This window comes from Glycine soja, chromosome 2, assembly GCF_004193775.1.
Source record: "Glycine soja cultivar W05 chromosome 2, ASM419377v2, whole genome shotgun sequence".
Taxonomy (NCBI): Eukaryota; Viridiplantae; Streptophyta; class Magnoliopsida; order Fabales; family Fabaceae; genus Glycine; species Glycine soja.
This window is the reverse complement of record NC_041003.1, coordinates 25,128,310-25,147,981: the sequence shown is the minus strand read 5'-3', so window position 1 is coordinate 25,147,981 and position 19,672 is coordinate 25,128,310. Positions and strand designations below refer to the sequence as shown.

Here is a 19,672-nt window from a genome sequence, read left to right as displayed (position 1 = left end):
AATTATCAAAATTTGGGCCCTTCTAGAGAATTCTGGGCATTTCCTTGCTTAAGGTGGAAGCAACCTAGCTCGCCTGGGCGAGCTGAGTTTGCCTGGGTGAGCTGGGCGGCAACCACCTCCCCCGTTTTGTTAAAAAATGGCTTTTGGGGCTTCCGGGACTCCCGTAATACAACAACAACAACAACGCCTTATCCCACTAGGTGGGGTCGGCTACATGGATCAACTTCCGCCATAATGTTCTATCAAGTACCATACTTCTATCCAAATCATTAAGTTCGAGATCTTTTTTGATAACCTCTCTTATAGTCTTTTTGGGTCTTCCTCTGCCTCGAATTGTTTGTCTTCTCTCCATCTGGTCTACTCTCCTCACTACAGAGTCTACCGGTCTTCTCTCTACATGTCCAAACCACCTAAGTCTATTTTCCACCATCTTCTCTACAATAGGCGCTACTCCAACCCTCTCTCTAATAGCTTCGTTTCTAATTTTATCCTGTCGAGTCTTACTACACATCCACCGCAACATCCTCATCTCCGCTACACCTACTTTATTCTCATGTTGGCTCTTGACCGCCCAACATTCTGTTCCGTACAAAATCGCCGGTCTTACCGCAGTCCGATAAAACTTTCCCTTTAGCTTGATCGGTACCTTTGCATCACATAACACCCCCGATGCTTTTCTCCATTTCATCCATCCTGCTTGAATGCGATGATTCACATCCCCTTCAATTTCCCCATCATCCTGTATTACAGACCCAAGATATTTAAACCGTGTGACTTGAGGGATAATATGGTCTCCTATTTTCACCTCTGAGTTAGAAACCCTCCTTCTTTTGTTGAACTTACATTCCATATACTCCGATTTGCTTCTACTTAGGCGAAAGCCATGTGTTTCTAGAGCTCGTCTCCAAGTTTCCAACCTCTCATTCAACTCCTCCCTCGACTCTCCAAGGAGGACTATGTCATCTGCAAAAAGCATGCATCTCGGCGCTATCTCTTGGATTTGTTCCGTGAGGACATCTAGAATTAAGGTAAAAAGGTAGGGGCTAAGGGTTGACCCTTGATGTAAACCAATTGTGATGGGAAAATCGTCTGACTCTCCACCCTGTGTCCTAACACTAGTCGATACCCTATCATACATATCTTGGATAGCTCGAATATATGCAACCCTAACCCCTTTCTTCTCTAAAGCTTTCCACAAAATCTCTCTAGGCACTCTATCATACGCTTTCTCCAAGTCAATAAAAATCAAGTGCAAGTCTTGTTGGGCCATGCGATATTGCTCCATCACCCGCCGTAATAAATAAATCGCTTCCATGGTCGACCTTCCCGGCATGAAACCAAATTGATTCTCAGTAACTTGAGTCTCCTTTCTTAATCTCTGTTCGATCACTCTTTCCCATAATTTCATGGTATGACTCATGAGCTTGATTCCCCTATAATTTGCACAATTTTGTATATCCCCCTTGTTCTTATAGATTGGCACTAACGTGCTTCTCCTCCATTCCTCCGGCATGCGTTTTGACCTCATAATTTCATTAAAGAGTTCGGTGAGCCACTCAAGACCTCTATCTCCAAGAGTTTTCCACACTTCAATAGGTATGTTGTCTGGCCCCACCGCCTTACCATTACTCATTCTTTTCAACGCTTCCTTTACTTCCTGTTTCTGAATCCGACGATAGTACTTATAGTTCCGGTCCTCTTCTCTTGTGTCTAGACTGCTAGAGTCATATCCATATCCATCATTAAATAAGTTGTGGAAATACGCCTTCCACCTTTCCTTGATATCTTTTTCATGCACTAAGACTTTGCCTTCTTCATCCTTAACACACTTTACTTGATCCAAATCTCTAGTCTTCCTCTCTCTACCCTTAGCAAGCCTATATATAGATCTTTCTCCGTCCCTGGTTCCTAGCGCTTGGTATAGTCCGTCAAAAGCTTGGGCTCTTGCCTCACTCACCGCCTTTTTGGTTTCATTTCTAGCTATCTTATACTTATCCCAAGTTTCAGAATTTCTACACCTAGACCACTCCTTGAAACACTCCTTTTTTACTCTAACTTTGCTCTGAACATTTTCATTCCACCACCACGATTCTTTACCCCTAGGTCCAAAACCTCTAGATTCACCCAACGTCTCTTTAGCCACTTTAATAATCTCTTGGGACATCTTGTTCCACATATCATTTGCACTTCCTTGTGATTGTCCACACCAACCCTCCCATATCTTTTGTTGGAAGATTCCTTGTTTCTCACCCTTCAAGTGCCACCATTTGATCCTTGGTGCTACCATAGGACTTCTTCTCTTTGCCCTATCTCTAATTCTTACATCCATAACCAAAACTCTATGTTGGGTAGTCAAGCTCTCTCCCGGGATAACTTTACAGTTCAAGCAATACTTCCTATCAGACTTCCTGATAAGGAAGAAATCTATCTGAGAACATGTCCCTCCACTTTTGTAAGTGATAAGATGTTCCTCTCTTTTCTTAAACCATGTATTGGCTATAGAAAGATCCAAAGCCTCCGAAAACTCCAAGATGGATTTACCCTCCCCATTCATTTCCCCTAGGCCAAAACCCCCATGCACCCCCTCAAAACCTCTAGCCACGCTACCTACATGTCCATTGAGATCCCCTCCTAGGAAAACTTTCTCTCCTCGGGGTATATCTTGAAGTACCCCTTCTAGATCCTCCCAAAATTTTACCTTAAAGTGTTCTGCCAACCCAACCTGAGGTGCGTACCCACTAATAACATTAAAGGTGTCCTGCCCCACTACCAATTTTAAGACTATGATACGATCTCCTACTCTTCTTACATCCACGACATCCTTCTTCCACTCCTTGTCCACAATAATCCCTACCCCATTTCTTGATCTGATTTTTCCCGTATACCACAGCTTAAATCCTGAGTTGTCTAATTCTTTCACTTTTTCACCTGTCCACTTAGTTTCTTGTAGGCACATAAAATTGATCTTCCTCCTCACCATAACATCCACTATTTCCATAGATTTTCCAGTAAGTGTGCCTATATTCCATGTACCAAAGCGAATCCTCCTGTCATGAACTAGCTTCTTTACCCACACCCGTTCACGAAAATGTGGGAACCCTTGCTTACTTTTCACTACATCCGGGCGGCGATGCAGCGGCCCTTGCTCTTTTGACACTGTACTCGAGCCATACAGCGCGTTGCTTCCGGGCAACGACCTAGCATTCACATTATTACGTAATTGATCCATGTCATAGAGATTCGACAAAGTTTAACGTTGGCTGTCGAAAGCCTAACACAACCCTCTCCTTTTATCCGGGCTTGGGACCGGCTAAGAATAGCAAAGCTACCCTAGGCAGGATTAAAAACTACGTACCCCATTGCCCAGAGGCTCCTCGCTATGCGAAGGTATGGGGGAGGGATGCTGTACGCAGCCTTACCCTTGCATATGCAAAGAGGCTGTTTCCGGATTCGAACCCATGACCAACAAGTCACCAAGGCACAACTTTACCGCTGCACCAGGGCTTGCCCTCAAAAAAGTTAATAAATGAAGAAAGTGGAGATGCGGGGTATCGATCCCCGTACCTCTCGCATGCTAAGCGAGCGCTCTACCATCTGAGCTACATCCCCTATGACCCTAAATAATCATATTTCACTTAATATGGGTGAGAGGGAAGAGAAAAAAAGAAGAAAGTCAAGTCCTATATGCCTCCGTAACTTTTCCGTAAATTACGAAAGAAGGGGGGTGAACTTATCAAAATGGAGGGTGCAAATAGCAATTTTTGAAATTTTGAATTTGGGCCTTCCAGAGTATTTTAGAAGCCGTTTTGCTTCTTTTAGAAACAACCCAGCTTGCCTGGGCGAGCTGCGCGGTAACCTCCTCCGCCTTTTTCCTATAAATAGACGAAAGGGGGTTGTTCCAATGATCCCCTCATCCGCCTGGCTATGCATTTCAGCTGTTTTGGGTTAAAAGAATTGTTTCCGTGAAGAAAATCCAAGCCGAGGTGTTTCCGTAATGCTTTCGAGACGTTTCCGTGATCAAATCCGTGAAGGTTTTCCGTCGTTCTTCACTGTTCTTCATCCGTTCTTCGTTCTTCAACGGGTAAGTTTTTCGAATCTGAGTCTTTCAATTCATTTCCTCTTTTTTAGCTTTCATCTTCATTTCGTTCATTTTCGGTTTTCTTTTCTTCTGTTTTTAATGCGTTTTGACCGATCGTTTAAGCCATTATCTCGCCTAATAAATGATAAAATCAATTTCAACCGATCATTTGTGTTGTAATATCGTTTAATCACTTTTAAAACAAAATCTAACTGATCGTTCACGTTGTAACCTCGGTTAAACCAAAAAAAGCAAAATAATAATAAAATAATCAAAATATCTTGAAAATAATAATAAAATAATCAAAACATCTTTGAACAAAATAATAAAAAAAATCAATCGGACATTTTTCTTTGGAAGTTTCCTTGAATGAATTGACTAATAACCAAAGTGAAACTAAGGCTAAAATCAACTCACAAATCAAGCTTTGTCTGCAAAAAATCACTAAAAAAACTGTTTTAAGGTCCAATGCCTTAAACGGTCCTCTTTTCTTTTATCGGTTAACATGGACCGTTCAAAAGCATAAAATCAACATGTAACTTTACCGCTTTTGAAAGAACTACGTAGGTCTAATTTCCTTATCACAATTGAGGAATACGTAGGATCAAGGGAAATACCCTTGTCGACCACAAAAAGATAAAAAATACAAAAAAGGCATAAAAAACGTAAAAGGGAAATAAAACAAATTGAAGTCATATTTGCACACTTGATTAAAGGCTGCCGTCCCTTGTGACGGGCGCATGGGGTGCTAATACCTTCCCCGTGCGTAAATACAACTCCCGAACCTTTCACACTTAAAGTTCATAGACCACGTCTTTTCAGTTTTTCTGACGTTTTCCTCGAATAAACGATGGTGACGACTCCGCGCATTTTCCTTTCTTGGAAGACGCACCTGTGAGACCTCGCGTCGCCCTCCCACCGAGGGGCTGGTTGCGACAATCGGCGACTCCGCTAGGGACTGTTTTTAGAGAGTTAGGCCTTCTAATCTTGTGCAATATCATGACTTCCTCTTTTTTCGGTTTCCTTTTATTTGTCTTACATTCTTGTATATAACTCTTTGATGCTTTTAGTGTGTTTTTGAAATGTATGCATGAGATAAATATTTATTCATTTGATGCACATAAACACCAACACTATTTGTACACACGATAAGTTGAAAAGGGGCCCTATACCCGGGTCCATGGGAACATAAAGAGTGGAGGTGAATTTGTGGTCATGTTGGGTCTCTGACTTGCTTGATAACAGTGAACCCTCATCTAGAGTTTTTCTTTTTGATAACATATTGTTGCTAGTAGTCCCTATTGCCGCAATATGTTTTTCGAAGGGGATGATACCTCTAGAAACGATCAAGAGAGATATGACCACCTTGGGAATTATCACTAAAAGCCTTTTAGTTCCTCCTGTTTAGGTCCCTAAAATAGGGGCACGAAGCAAACACGTTGCGTGCCTTTTAAACACTGTCATGCATATAACCTAAATGTCATGTACGCCTTTGCTGTATGATTATTTGAGGATATTTCCATGTTGTGTACATCCCCGTGTTACGCTTTTGCGCGTCTGCATCATGTCGTCACACATGCATTGTATGTTGGTCTCGTCTTTTGTCACGGGAAGCTGGAATGTCCATACCACCTTCTTAACTGTACACATGGGGCACTGCGCCCCCAAATGCGCAAGTAAGAAGATATGATTTTTCGGTCTCTCGTGTCCGTAAATGCATTCATATCATGCACCGCATAAGCATCTCTTCAAGGCATCATAATGAACATATCGTTCCTGCATTTGTCCGTTATCATATTCCAGCATCACATTTTGCATGAGTCATTGCATCATCATGCATATGCATTCAACATACTTTTTGTTCAACAAACTGCATACCTTTTGTTTTCATGCATGATCCTTGCATTTTCCTCTGCAAAACAAAAACAAAAAAGGAAGCATGAAGATTCACGTTGCATTCTTAGTTGCATATGTTAGGTACCGTGAGCCAACCATGTTGGGATCATAAACCCATTTCTAAAAATAAAAAACAAACAACAAAACAAAATGATTGAGCATGGTACCTAATGCATGATGTCTCTTCGGGCATCTCAATCTCATAAATACATTTTCCATGCATAGCATGCGTATTCCCGAGTCTTTCATCCCTATGAAATGTTGTTGAAGTATTGGCGATCAGAATTGCCATTCCTTGGATTATGGGGTTGAACCAAGCTCTTGCTTTTGCGAAAAAGGTTCATCAAGTCAAGTTGAAGTATGGAAGTAACCATCTTGCAAAAAATTGGGGCAAAAGATGGATCAGGTTACATCGCTACTTCGTCTACTGCCAAATACATTTAGGACTATTGATGTCCCTGTTACTTCCAGTTTCACTTTGACCAAGATGTCATGGACCATGTTGAAAATCTAAATTGATTCAACCCCATGTCCTACGTAAAAATTTGCAATACTTCAACCGTGTATCATTTGCATACATCCATGCTTTTCATTGGTTGCATTGCTCATTGCATTCTTTCCTTGAAAAAAAACGAACTTAATCATTGTTATAAAAAAGAAAAGAACATGCTTTATGGTGCCCTTATCGAACCCGTGCTAGAGCTAGAGTAATGGGTGAAGTAAAGGAGGTGCAAGGGCAGATGAAGACCGACATGGAGGCCATGATGAGCATGAAGAAGATAATGGAAGCCAATGCAGTTGCAATTACCGCTACCAGCACTGTTGCTAAGGTGAACCAGATGCTCCCATCTGGCCTCAACCAAATAAATCATCCAACCTCAGTTATGGTAGGCAAAGATTTGGGAAGTACGAGCGGCCCCCATTATGTGCAAATTCAAAACAAGCACGCCTTCACGCCATATGGCTTGCCTTCCAACTATACACCACCCAATATGGCGTACACTCCCGGTGAGGATGTCAATAACTCCATCTCCCATACTCATTGAGAGCCAACAACCTCGTCATGCACATGTCTCTCAAACCGCGGGGGAGACACATGAAATTCCCCACCACAATCTAGCCGACTTTGAGCCTTGGCTCGGATATGCCACTGAAGGACAAGTAGTTGGTGGTATACCCCTGCAAAACACTTTGGAGGGCCCTCAGTATCACCCACAACCACACCTCTTGCATTCCACACCGGGTAAAAACCCTCATGCTATGGCAGAAATGGGAAAGTTGGATCATCGAAAGGAAAGGCTCAGGGCCATTGAAAGAGGTGAAGATTATGCCTTCGCTAACCTAGAAGAGTTGTTCCTAGTACCCAATATCATCACCCCTCCCAAGTTCAAGGTGCCGGACTTTGACAAGTACAAGGGGACTACTTGCCCCAAGAACCATCTAAAGATGTGTTGTCGAAAGATGGGAGCATACACAAAAGATAAGGAACTATTGATACATTTCTTCCAAGAAAGTCTTACTGGGGTAGCTGTTACCTGGTACGCTAACTTGGAACCTTCCCGAGTCCATTCTTGGAAGGACCTAATGGTTGCCTTCGTTAGGTAGTATCAGTACAATTTTGATATGGTTCCAGATAGGATGCAACTACAGAACATGTGCAAAAAGGGGCACAGATCTTCAAAGAATATGCCCAAAGGTGAAGAGACCTGGCAACCCAAGTGGCACCCCCAATGATGGAATGGGAGATGATAATTGTGATGGTAGACACATTACCAGTATTCTACTATGAAAGGATGGTGGGTTACACACCTTCAAGCTTTGCGAATTTGGTCTTTGCCGGCGAAAGGATCGAAATGGGTCTGGAAAGAGGCAAATTTGATCATCCTGCTTTGATAAATGCAAAAACTGGGGCAAATGAAGAGGATGAGAATGAGGGAGAAACCCTTGTTGTGACTGCCTTTCCTACACGACCAAATTTCCCATCAGCCCAACAATATCATTACTCAGCCAATAACAGTCCCTCTCACCCAATCATCCACAAAGGCCATCCCTAAATCAACCACAAAGCCTGTCTACCACACGTCCAATCACAAACACCACCTTTAGCACGAACCAAAACACCAACGAAGGAAGAAATTTTGCAGAAAAAAAAAGGCCTATAAAATTCACCCAAATTCCGGTGTCATATGCTAACTTGCTCCCATATCTATTCGACAATTCAATGGTTGCAATAACCCCAGCCAAGGTTCCTCAACCTCCATTTTTGTGAAGATAGGACTCGAACGCAACGTGTGCTTATCATGGAGGAGCCCCGAGGCATTCCATTAAGCATTGTAGGGCCCTAAAACGTAAGGTGCAAGGTCTAATTGATGCGGGCTGGCTGAAATTTGAGGAGAATCGCTTGTGAATCCTAACATTGACAAACGAAACCACACATGGGGCAGTTTTGAAAGCTGTTGTTAGATGTCTCTAATGACTCATCAGGAATTTTAAGTTTATGCCATTATTATAAACCACAGTTACAATGCTAAATAAAATGGATAAATTTGATATCTTTGTCCCTTATCCTCTCGTAATTACATCTTTGCTTCCACTAGAATGTGGGTGCAAGCCATTGGTTTGTTTGCTCGAGCGACCTGCGCTCCTGAGTTTGGACTTCCAAGACCATTCAATCAGAAATTACTCGTGCTACACATTTGGTGAGGATGCCGTAAATGACGAGTAAAGCAAAAAAAAAGTTCAAAAAGAAAAGAAAAAAAAGCATTTGATTGACTGTGTTTTCAAGTAAAATATAGACGTTCATGTGACCTCATTTTATCATTCCAAAAAGTTTGTCTTTTTTAGAGAGAAGTGAGTTATCAAGGATAGGAGTCATTTGACTTAATCCATCAACTGAAAAAATCCTTCAATTATTTCTCTTCCTTGGAAAATTCATTTTGCAAGAATCAACCGCTTCTTTCATTCTTCCTTGCTACAAGGTTGTGGAAACAAAACAACGATTGGTACCTCAAAGCCCTACACTGGGGCAATGAAAGGCACCATGCATAAACCTCAAGCAAACCTAGGGGCAGATTAGAAGTTCTCACCCAATAGGTTCCCTGCTACAAGGTCATGACGAAAGTCAACGATTGATACCTCAAAGCCCTACACTGGGGCAATGAAGGGCACCATGCATAAACCTCAAGCAAACCTAGGAGCAGATTAGAAATTCTCACCCAATAGGTTCACTGCTACAAGGTCATGATGAAAGGCAACGATTGGTACCTCAAAGCCTTACACTAGGGCAATGAGGGGCACTGTGCATGAGCCTCAAGTGAACCTAGGGGCAGATCAAAAGTTCTCACCCATCTATGTTTTTTAAACAAAAAAAGGGGGGACAAACCCTGGGATTTCAATGGATTGATTAAACATCAAACGGCTCCATTGCCCTCACTCCAAAATGGTCAAGTGACTAAATCAAACAGAACATACACTCTGAGGGAGTTCCCGGAGAGATTTGCAAAAGATAGGATAAGGTTGCATGAATTATCACCTTTTTCAAAAGGACAGTCAATCTGTGTTTTCTAAAAATTAAATCAAAATCAAAATCATAAAATAGGGAAAAAAATGTCATGAACATTGTACAACTTTCCATTACATTGCATTGTTTCATATGAAGTCCGCATTTACCAAATTTCACGACAAAAGTTGCATGCATCTGCATCCCTAAAATTCATGTTAACTGCATAGATTTCCTACATCTAATGTCCAGTCTTTTGAATTTGGAAATGACCAGCTCTCTCAATGAGTCAATCTCACGCTTTCTCATAAGGGTGGACCCTTGGGTACTAGTACCCTCACCTTCAAAGGACTACACGTCCTCGCCTTCAGAGGGCTACACGCCCTCACCTTTAGAGGACTGCATGTCCTCACCTTCGGAGGACTACATGTTCTCACCTTCAGAGGACTACACGTCCTCACCTTCAGAGGGCTGCACGCCCTCGCCTTTAGAGGGCTACGCGTCCTTGCCTTTAGAGGGCTGCACGTCCTCACCTTGGGTACTCGTACCCTCACCTTCAGAGGACTACACGTCCTCACCATCAGAGGACTACACGTCCTTACCTTCAGAGGGCTGCACGTCCTCACCTTAGGAGGGCTACACGCCCTCGCCTTCAGAGGACTTCACGTCCTCCCCTTCAGAGGACTGCACGTCCTCACCTTTAGAGGACTGCACATCCTCACCTTTAGAGGATTGCACGTCCTCACCTTCAGAGGGCTGCACGCCCTCGCCTTCAGAGGGCTACGCGTCCTTGCCTTTAGAGGGCTGCTGGTACGAAAATTGACCAAGAGGAGTTGAAAATCAACACAAGTGACATTCAAAGGGAAGTTAATGGCGTGGGGGCTGTTTGGAATCCTCATCAAGGGCTGAGTTTAATTACTTGGCTATTTTAAGCATTTTGATCAGTTAAGACAAATAAAATTCAGCCATTCAAAACCTTTCCAAGATGGTTACAAAAGAAGCATAAATGGGACATTCAAGGCCTTAAATAGGCGTGTGGCTAATTATGGAAAAGGAATATCATGAGCTGATTGCATTAAGTCATTAATTGCATTTTATTACTAGTTTTATTGTGTTTAATTAGGCCTTAATTGCATTTTATTACTAGTTTTATTGTGTTTAATTAGGCCTTACTGTTTTTCGGCCATATATGGATGTAATTTGATCATTTGCAGATCATGGAATAAAACAAGAACAATTCAGTCCAATTAGAAATTGTGTTTACATTTTCGCCCGATTATTTGCAAGCGTCGTCTTGAAAATAGTCCGATTAGCTCAATTGGTGTTGAGTGCTAATCTCGTATTAAGCTATTGGTGTAGTTTAATATTGCTTATTTTTCCTTGCTGATTTTCGTAAAAACCCAAACACACAAATACCAAAAATACTTAAAGGAATTCGACTAATAAGGGTGGTACCTAGTACCTTCGTTATTGGTTGTTTGCTTCCATTACCACACTCTGATTTCGTATCATTAGTGGCATCAGAGCACGGTTCTGATTCCGTGTTACGTGACAACAATGGATTTCAACAGTGATGATTTCATGGACAAATTGCGTGAAGCCTTAAGGAACGTTGACATGAGAGATGAACGATGGAGGCCTAGAAGGGGTGAACCACGTCCAAACGTGGATGAGTTCAAAATCACCGAACTACCTGAATTTAATGGTAGTGCAGACCCGGAGGTTTATCTAGAATGGGAGCGCAAGATTGATAGAATGTTTGACTTCAAGGATCTTGATGATGAGAAACGTTGCAAATATGCTATCCTGAAACTTAGCAAAAGTGCATCGTTGTGGTATGAGGGATTGAAGGCTAGAAGGACACGAGATGGAAAGGAGAAAATCCACTCTTGGGAGTCCTTGAAGAAGAAGTTGCGCAAGAGATATGTACCATCAAATCACCGACTGAATTTGTATAAAAAGATTGCAGATTTGGTGCAAGGCAAAATGAGTGTTACTGAATACATTGATGAGTTTGAGAACCTATGCCTAATGGGTGAAGTGGAGGAAAATGAAGAGCAAAAAATGAGCCGTTTCCTTCGTGGGCTGAATAAGAACATAGCTTTTGCTGTTGAGCTATGTAACTACACAGATTTCACCACTTTGTGCACCTTGTGTTTGAAGATTGAAAATCAAAACAAGAGTAGATATAATGCTGGGAGTTCTAGTGGTTGGTCCAAGGGAGGTGTGTCGGGTAGTGCAAATCCAGCCCCTAGCACTAAACCAATGGAGAATCAACCGAAACAAAGTGAGGCCGCTCCTAAACAACCCATTGCCACGGCCAAGGAGACTAATCTGTCAAAGGTTAGGTGTTTCAAGTGTCAAGGCTTTGGACACTTTGCTAGGGCTTGTCCTAATCAACGAGTTGTGACCCTCCGAGAAGCAATTAGCATGCGTGATGAGTTGATGAAGGAAGAAGAAGAATCTGGTGGCAATATTGAAGGTGATGGAGTTGAAATTGTTGAAGATGATGATGATGAGGTAGAAGTATATGGACCTCCCATGTATGATACCTTGATGCTAAGAACTTTGCAAGTCAAGGCTGTACCCGTGGAAGGAGATCAAAGAAATCAAATCTTCTACACTAAGGGTCAAGTGAAAGATAAGTGGTGTAGTATCATTGTGGATGGAGGTAGTTGTACCAATGCGGCTTCAACTGAAATGGTGTCTAAATTAGGATTGCTCACAACAAAACATCCTAAGCCTTATGCGCTACATTGGTTGGACAATGGAAGTAGCATAAATGTTACAAGGCAGACGCGTGTGGGATTAACCATGGGATCTTATGTTGATGAAATCTTGTGTGATGTGGTACCTATGGATGCAAGTCACATACTCTTGGGACGCCCTTGGCAATTTGATAGGGATGTGACGCATAGAGGAAGGTCCAATGAGCATGAATTGAACTTCAATGGCAAGAGGATTGTGTTGAAACCAATGGCATCAAATGAAGTCCGTTCCATGATTACAAAAAGAGGTAAAAAGCCTAGTCTCACTATGTTTGCTACTGAAAATGAAGTGAAGGATGCTATTGATAATGGTGAATTAGTCTACGTGTTGGTTGCAAAGAATGCTAGACAAGACGATGTAGAGACTCCTTTTAAACAACAATTGGAGGCTGTTTTGGGTGAGTATGAAGATGTGTTTCCAAGTGAACTACCAAAGGGTTTGCCACCTATCCGTGGGATTGAGCATCAAATTGATCTAATTCCGGGAGTTCCATTACCAAACAAGGCTGCATATAGGTGTAATCCGGAGGAGACAAAGGAGTTGCAACGGCAAATTGAAGAATTGATAAGCATGGGTTATGTGCGTGAATCAATGAGTCCATGTGCTGTTCCGACATTGTTGGTTCCTAAGAAGGATGGTTCATGGAGAATGTGTATTGATAGTAGGGCAGTGAACAACATAACCATCAAATATCGTTTTCCCATTCCAAGACTAGATGATATGCTTGATGAGTTACATGGATCGGTTATCTTCTCAAAAATTGATCTAAGGAGTGGATATCACCAAATCAGAATGCGTGAAGGTGATGAATGGAAGACGGCATTCAAGACTAAGCATGGTCTATATGAATGGCTAGTTATGCCATTTGGGCTCACAAATGCACCTAGCACCTTTATGAGGCTCATGAACGAAGTACTCAAGCCTTTTTTGGGTAAGTTTGTTGTTGTTTATCTTGATGACATATTGGTGTATAGCAAATCTATAGAGGAGCATTTCACTCATTTGAAACAAATATTTGAGACCCTAAGAGCACAAAAACTCTATGGGAAGAGGGAAAAGTGTGATTTCTTGGTTGAAAGTGTGGTGTTTCTTGGATATGTGGTGTCTAAAGATGGAGTATCCGTTGATCAAACAAAAGTGGATGCTATCAAGACTTGGCCGAGCCCTACAACAGTTTCGGAGGTGAGATCTTTCCTTGGTCTTGCATCATTTTATCGACGCTTTATCCAGAATTTTAGCACTATAGCAAGTCCTATGACCGAATGTTTGAAGAAGGGTGCGTTTGGGTGGAATGAACAAGCACAAAAGGCTTTTGAATTGATTAAGTTAAAGCTTTGTGAAGCTCCTGTTTTAGCTTTACCCGATTTTACTCAACCATTTGAAGTTGAATGTGATGCTAGTGGAGTTGGCATTGGGGCTGTTTTGATACAAAACAAAAGGCCTATAGCTTATTTCTCGGAGAAATTGGGAGGAGCCAGATTGAACTATTGCACCTATGACAAAGAGTTCTATGCCATTGTGAGAGCTCTTGATCATTGGAATCATTATTTGCGTTCTAATCACTTTATATTGCATTCAGATCATGAGTCATTGAAGTATATCAATGGGCAGCAGAAGTTGAGTCCAAGGCATGCTAAATGGGTTGAATTTCTTCAATCTTTTAATTTCTCTTCAAAATACAAGGATGGTAAGAGTAATGTGGTGGCTGATGCACTTTCAAGGAGGTATGCTTTAATTTCAATTCTTGAAACTCGTTTACTTGGTTTTGAGACTTTGAAAGATTATTATAAAGAAGATGTGGATTTTGGTGAAATATACTCTAATTGTGAGAATGGAGCATTTGGAAAGTATATCGTGCAAGATGGATTTTTATTCAAGGAGAATCGGCTTTGCATCCCAAGGCATTCAATTCGTGAGTTACTAGTTCGTGAAGCTCATGGTGGAGGTTTGGCTGGTCATTTTGGCATTACAAAGACCTTGGAGATTTTGAAGGAACACTTTCATTGGCCAAAGATGTTAAGAGATGTGCAAAAAGTCATTAGCAGGTGTGTTACTTGTCACATGGCAAAGAGTTCTTTCAAACCAGGGGCGTATACTCCCTTGCCAACGCCTAGTGGTCCTTGGATGGATGTGAGTATGGATTTCATTGTGGCTTTGCCCCGAACACAGCGAGGTAAAGATGCTATTATGGTGGTTGTGGATAGGTTTTCAAAGATGGCACACTTTGTAGCTTGTCACAAAACCGATGATGCTAGTAATGTTGCTGATTTGTACTTTCGTGAGATTGTGCGTTTACATGGAGTTCCTAAAACTATTGTTTCCGATCGTGATTCAAAGTTTTTAAGTTATTTTTGGAACACATTATGGAGGAAAGTAGGTACTAAGTTGCTGTTTAGTACTTCCCATCACCCTCAAACCGATGGACAAACCGAGGTGACTAATAGAACTCTTGGTACTTTGCTGCGTGGTTTGGTTAGTAAGACTCAAAAGGATTGGGACTTGAAGCTAGCCCATGCTGAATTTGCTTACAACCGGTCCCCTACATATGCTACTAATCATTCTCCTTTTGAAGTTGTTTATGGTGTGAATCCTTACTTGCCATTGGATTTGATAGTTATGCCAAAAGAGGAGTTAGTTCATCCAGATGCAGAGGCCAAACTCAAAGCAATGATCAAGCTACATAATCAAGTGCAAGAAAGAATCAAGGCCGTGAATGAAGTTTATAAGCAAAGGTCCAAGAATAAGAAGCCTAAGTTATTCAATGAAGGTGATCTTGTGTGGGTCCATTTGAGAAAAGAAAGATTCCCAAGCAAGAGAAAGAATAAGCTCATGCCTAGAGCGGATGGTCCTTTCAAAGTTATATCAAAGATCAATGACAATGCATACAAGATTGATTTGCCCGAAGAATATGGAGTACATGCTACTTTCAATGTTGGAGATCTCTCACCGTATTTAGATGATGATGGTATTCAAGAATTGAGGGCAATTCCTTTCAAAGGGGGAGGGGATGGTACGAAAATTGACCAAGAGGAGTTGAAAATCAACACAAGTGACATTCAAAGGGAAGTTAATGGCGTGGGGGCTGTTTGGAATCCTCATCAAGGGCTGAGTTTAATTACTTGGCTATTTTAAGCATTTTGATCAGTTAAGACAAATAAAATTCAGCCATTCAAAACCTTTCCAAGATGGTTACAAAAGAAGCATAAATGGGACATTCAAGGCCTTAAATAGGCGTGTGGCTAATTATGGAAAAGGAATATCATGAGCTGATTGCATTAAGTCATTAATTGCATTTTATTACTAGTTTTATTGTGTTTAATTAGGCCTTAATTGCATTTTATTACTAGTTTTATTGTGTTTAATTAGGCCTTACTGTTTTTCGGCCATATATGGATGTAATTTGATCATTTGCAGATCATGGAATAAAACAAGAACAATTCAGTCCAATTAGAAATTGTGTTTACATTTTCGCCCGATTATTTGCAAGCGTCGTCTTGAAAATAGTCCGATTAGCTCAATTGGTGTTGAGTGCTAATCTCGTATTAAGCTATTGGTGTAGTTTAATATTGCTTATTTTTCCTTGCTGATTTTCGTAAAAACCCAAACACACAAATACCAAAAATACTTAAAGGAATTCGACTAATAAGGGTGGTACCTAGTACCTTCGTTATTGGTTGTTTGCTTCCATTACCACACTCTGATTTCGTATCAGCTGCACATCCTCACCTTGGGTACTCGTACCCTAACCTTCAGAGGACTACACGTCCTCGCCGTTAGAGGACTGCACGTCCTCACCTTCAGAGGACCACATGTCCACACCTTCAGAGGACTACATGTCCTCGCCGCTAAAGGACTGCACGTCCTCACCTTCGGAGGACTACATGTCCTCACCTTCAGAGGACTACACGTCCTCACCTTTAGAGGACTACACGTCCTCGCCTTTAAAGGGCTGCACGCCCTCACCTTGAGAGGGTTGCACGTCCTCGCCTTTAGAGGGCTGCACGCCCTCACCTTTAGAGGGCTACGCATCCTCACTTTCAGAGGGCTCCACATTTGCGTCTTAAGAGAATTTAAGGTCCTCTGCCCTTAAATGCTTAACCGAGACTTGTGCTCCCAGTTATGGGGCCTGTAGTTTCCTTTTATCAGTTCCTGGGCCACCCCCAGATATTGGAGGGCGACCAACTGTGTGAGCACAACCAGAGAGGAAGGCTATCACGTAGCTACTATGCATACCGAGGCAAGATTTCACGCGTGTCGCTGCAAAGAGACGAGTGCGGGTCATGCGCACCAACATGACCACTCTTACACAGATATGGATGACGTTGCTACTTAGCAACATTCCACCCGACGACCATAATGCCGATCTCCCCCCTACGGAAGTATCAGTTGGTCTGTGCCATCGTGACATAGGTGAGTATGCATGTGGCTCAACTAATTTTTGATGTCATCTATTATTTGCAGGGATCACGCCCACGAGACACCTAGTGGACCCGGAGAAGTCCAACAGGGCCCTGGGGTTTCCAGCTCTGGTTACGGGCCTCTGTCCGTCCTACAGGGTGCCCGCCCCCCCCAGCAAGGTCATGCCATCGTGACACAGCTAAGTATGCACGTGGCTTAACTGATTGCTGATGTCATCTATTATTTGTAGGGGTAGCGCCCACAAGACACCCAGTGGACCTGGAGGAGCCCAATAGGTCCCTGGGGTTTCCAGCTCTAGTTACGGGCCTCTGTCGGTCCTACAGGGCGCCCGTCCCCCCAGCAAGTTCATGCCATCGTGACATAGGTAAGTATGCATATCTCTCAACTGATTTCTGATGTCATCTATTATTTGTAGGGATCACGCCTGCAAGACACTCAGTGGACCTGGAGAAGTCCAACAGGGTCCTGGGGTTTCCAGCTCTGATTATGGGCCTCTATCAGTTCTACGGAGTGCCTGTCACCCCCTATAAGGTCATCAAGCCCCCTACTAACCGAGCTTTCATCAAGAAGTACTGCGCCCCCAGGCAGGCGCTGGGCGAGACACCACAGCAGCCTGGGGATAGCCGGTAGCAGGAAACAGACGCACCGCCGCCACCTCCAAGGCCCCTCAGCTCATCTACAAAAGCTGGAGCATTGCCTACGACTTGTGGTTGACCAGTAGGCGACCAAGTCCAAAGCCAAAGATAAGCAAAAGTACTAGGTCTGTGACCGACAAGTCATCACGCGTCCAGCTCAAGACGTTAAAGAAACGCTACTAGGAGGCAACCTAGTACCTTTTAAATCTATGCTTGTTATTTGATCACCTTTGTTTCTCCAGTCATAGTAGGACACACCTAGTTGTTCATGATCCTAAGAATTTAAATAAAACAAGCACAAGCTCGAAAGGTAGTCATACCTCATAAAATATATATATGTATGTTTAGGTAGCAAGATACCTTGGATATGCATGTATATAGCAAAAATACCTCACAATATATATATATTTGTATGTTTAGCTAGCAAGATACCTTGGATATGCATGTATGTGGCAAAAAAATACCTCGCAATATATATATATATGTATGTTTAGGTAGCAAGATACCTTGGATATGCATGTATATAGCAAAAATACCTCACAAAAATATACATATGTTTAGGTAGCAAAATACCTCATGAAAAAAAAAACAAAAACAAAACAAAAACAAAAAGAGAAGAAAAAATATATCTTTCGACTGAAAAGCCAACAATCTTTTGAAGAGAAATTACTTCCAGCATTTCTTTGAAAAAAATGTTGGACCTTGTGGCCTCAGATATCTTAAGAAGGGGGGGTTGAATTAAGATAACAAGAACTATTCCCCAATTTAAATCTTGCTCTCTCTCTTTAGATTAACAATGCATCTTTAACATGAATTACTCAAAAGATAATTCAGAATAAACTTCTTTAAAGGAAAAAGATAAATAGCAATAAATAAAAGAAGTTTAAGGGAAGAGAGAAATGCAAACTTGATTTATACTGGTTCGGTCACTTCCTGTGCCTACGTCCAGTACTCAAGCAACCCACTTGAGATTTTCCACTCTCTTTGTAAAATCCTTTTACAAAGTCTGAATCACACAGGGACAACCCTTCCCTTGTGTTCAGGAATCCTTTACAACAAGAGACCCTCGGTCTCTTAACCCCTTTTCAGAAGTAAAAGAAAAGAAGAAGAAATCTCTCTTGAAAGAGACAGATTGTACAATGAAGATCAATCACAATTCCTTATTTGAATATGCAAGTGTTTGACCAAGGAACCTTTGAGAGGATAAGACATTTTGGGCAATCAAAAACTCTCACTTCTTATTCGTGTTTCCAAGTCACATATAAATAGACCTTTGATGGCCATTCATAAACCATTTGAATAGATGTGACTCTTGAAAGTTATTTTCTGAAAATCTCCTCTGGTAATCGATTACAATAGTTGTGTAATCGATTACAGGCTTTAATATTTGAATTAAAACGTTTATTAACTGCTGGTAATCGATTACCAATATGGTGTAATCGATTACACAGTCTAAAATTTGAATTCAAATATTTAGTAGCTGTTGTAAAGCATTTTTGGCCACTGGTAATCGATTACATCCTCTGGTAATCGATTACCAGAGAGTAAATCTCTTGAAAAACACTTTTTAACATGCATTACTTGGCCAAACCTTTTGCTATATCAATTAGGAATTTCCTTCCTAATGTACTAGTGATCATCTTGATGTTGTGGCTTGTATTCTTGAATCATTTGCATCATTTGCTTTTCTTCATCATGATCATCATCAAAACACCAAAGGCATTTGCATCTACAATCTCCCCCTTTTTGATGATGACAATACAATACCTGAGATCAAGATTCAAGCAAGCAACAACCAATTGTGTATAGATAAAATGTGCGTTTACTCCCCCTATATTTCGGAATTTATGATCACTTTTATCACTTGATTTCTAAGCTCTTTGATCATCATCAAAACACCAAAGATCTTCTACAATCTCCCCCTTTTTGATGATGACAATCCCTGAAATCAAGACAAACCATATACAAGATGATAGCATGTTCAAACAGCCATTACTCCCCCTATCTTTTGGCATGTATGCCTATGCCTAGCCTTAATGAGTAGTTAATTGATTTCTTACCCAAGTTCTCTCAAGTTCTCTCCCCCTTTGGCAACATCAAAAAGAACTATACAACACAATCAAAAACCAAACACAATAAATATCCAAACAACGCCATTCATGAAGCCAAAATAAAACCATACATTTGCATAATCAACTAAAGCAATGTCTAGAAATATAATTATAGTGGAAGACTATGATAACTAGATCAATAAAAAGCCAAATACACGGCGTTAAAATAGAGTACTAATAATACTTAATGACTAATAAGACTTAGTCTTAATAATAACTTATAAGCTAAGAGGATGATGGAGGCGGTGGTGGTGGATCAAAGCAA

At 41.5% G+C, this 19,672-nt stretch overlaps 1 non-coding gene across 1 annotated transcript; it reads right to left on the bottom strand.

The window, feature by feature from the left end:
• Positions 1–3,536: 3,536 nt before the first annotated feature.
• Positions 3,537–3,609, bottom strand: TRNAA-AGC. The gene has a single exon. It is a non-coding gene; the product is annotated as a tRNA-Ala (tRNA).
• Between the last annotated feature and the right edge of the window lie 16,063 nt (positions 3,610–19,672).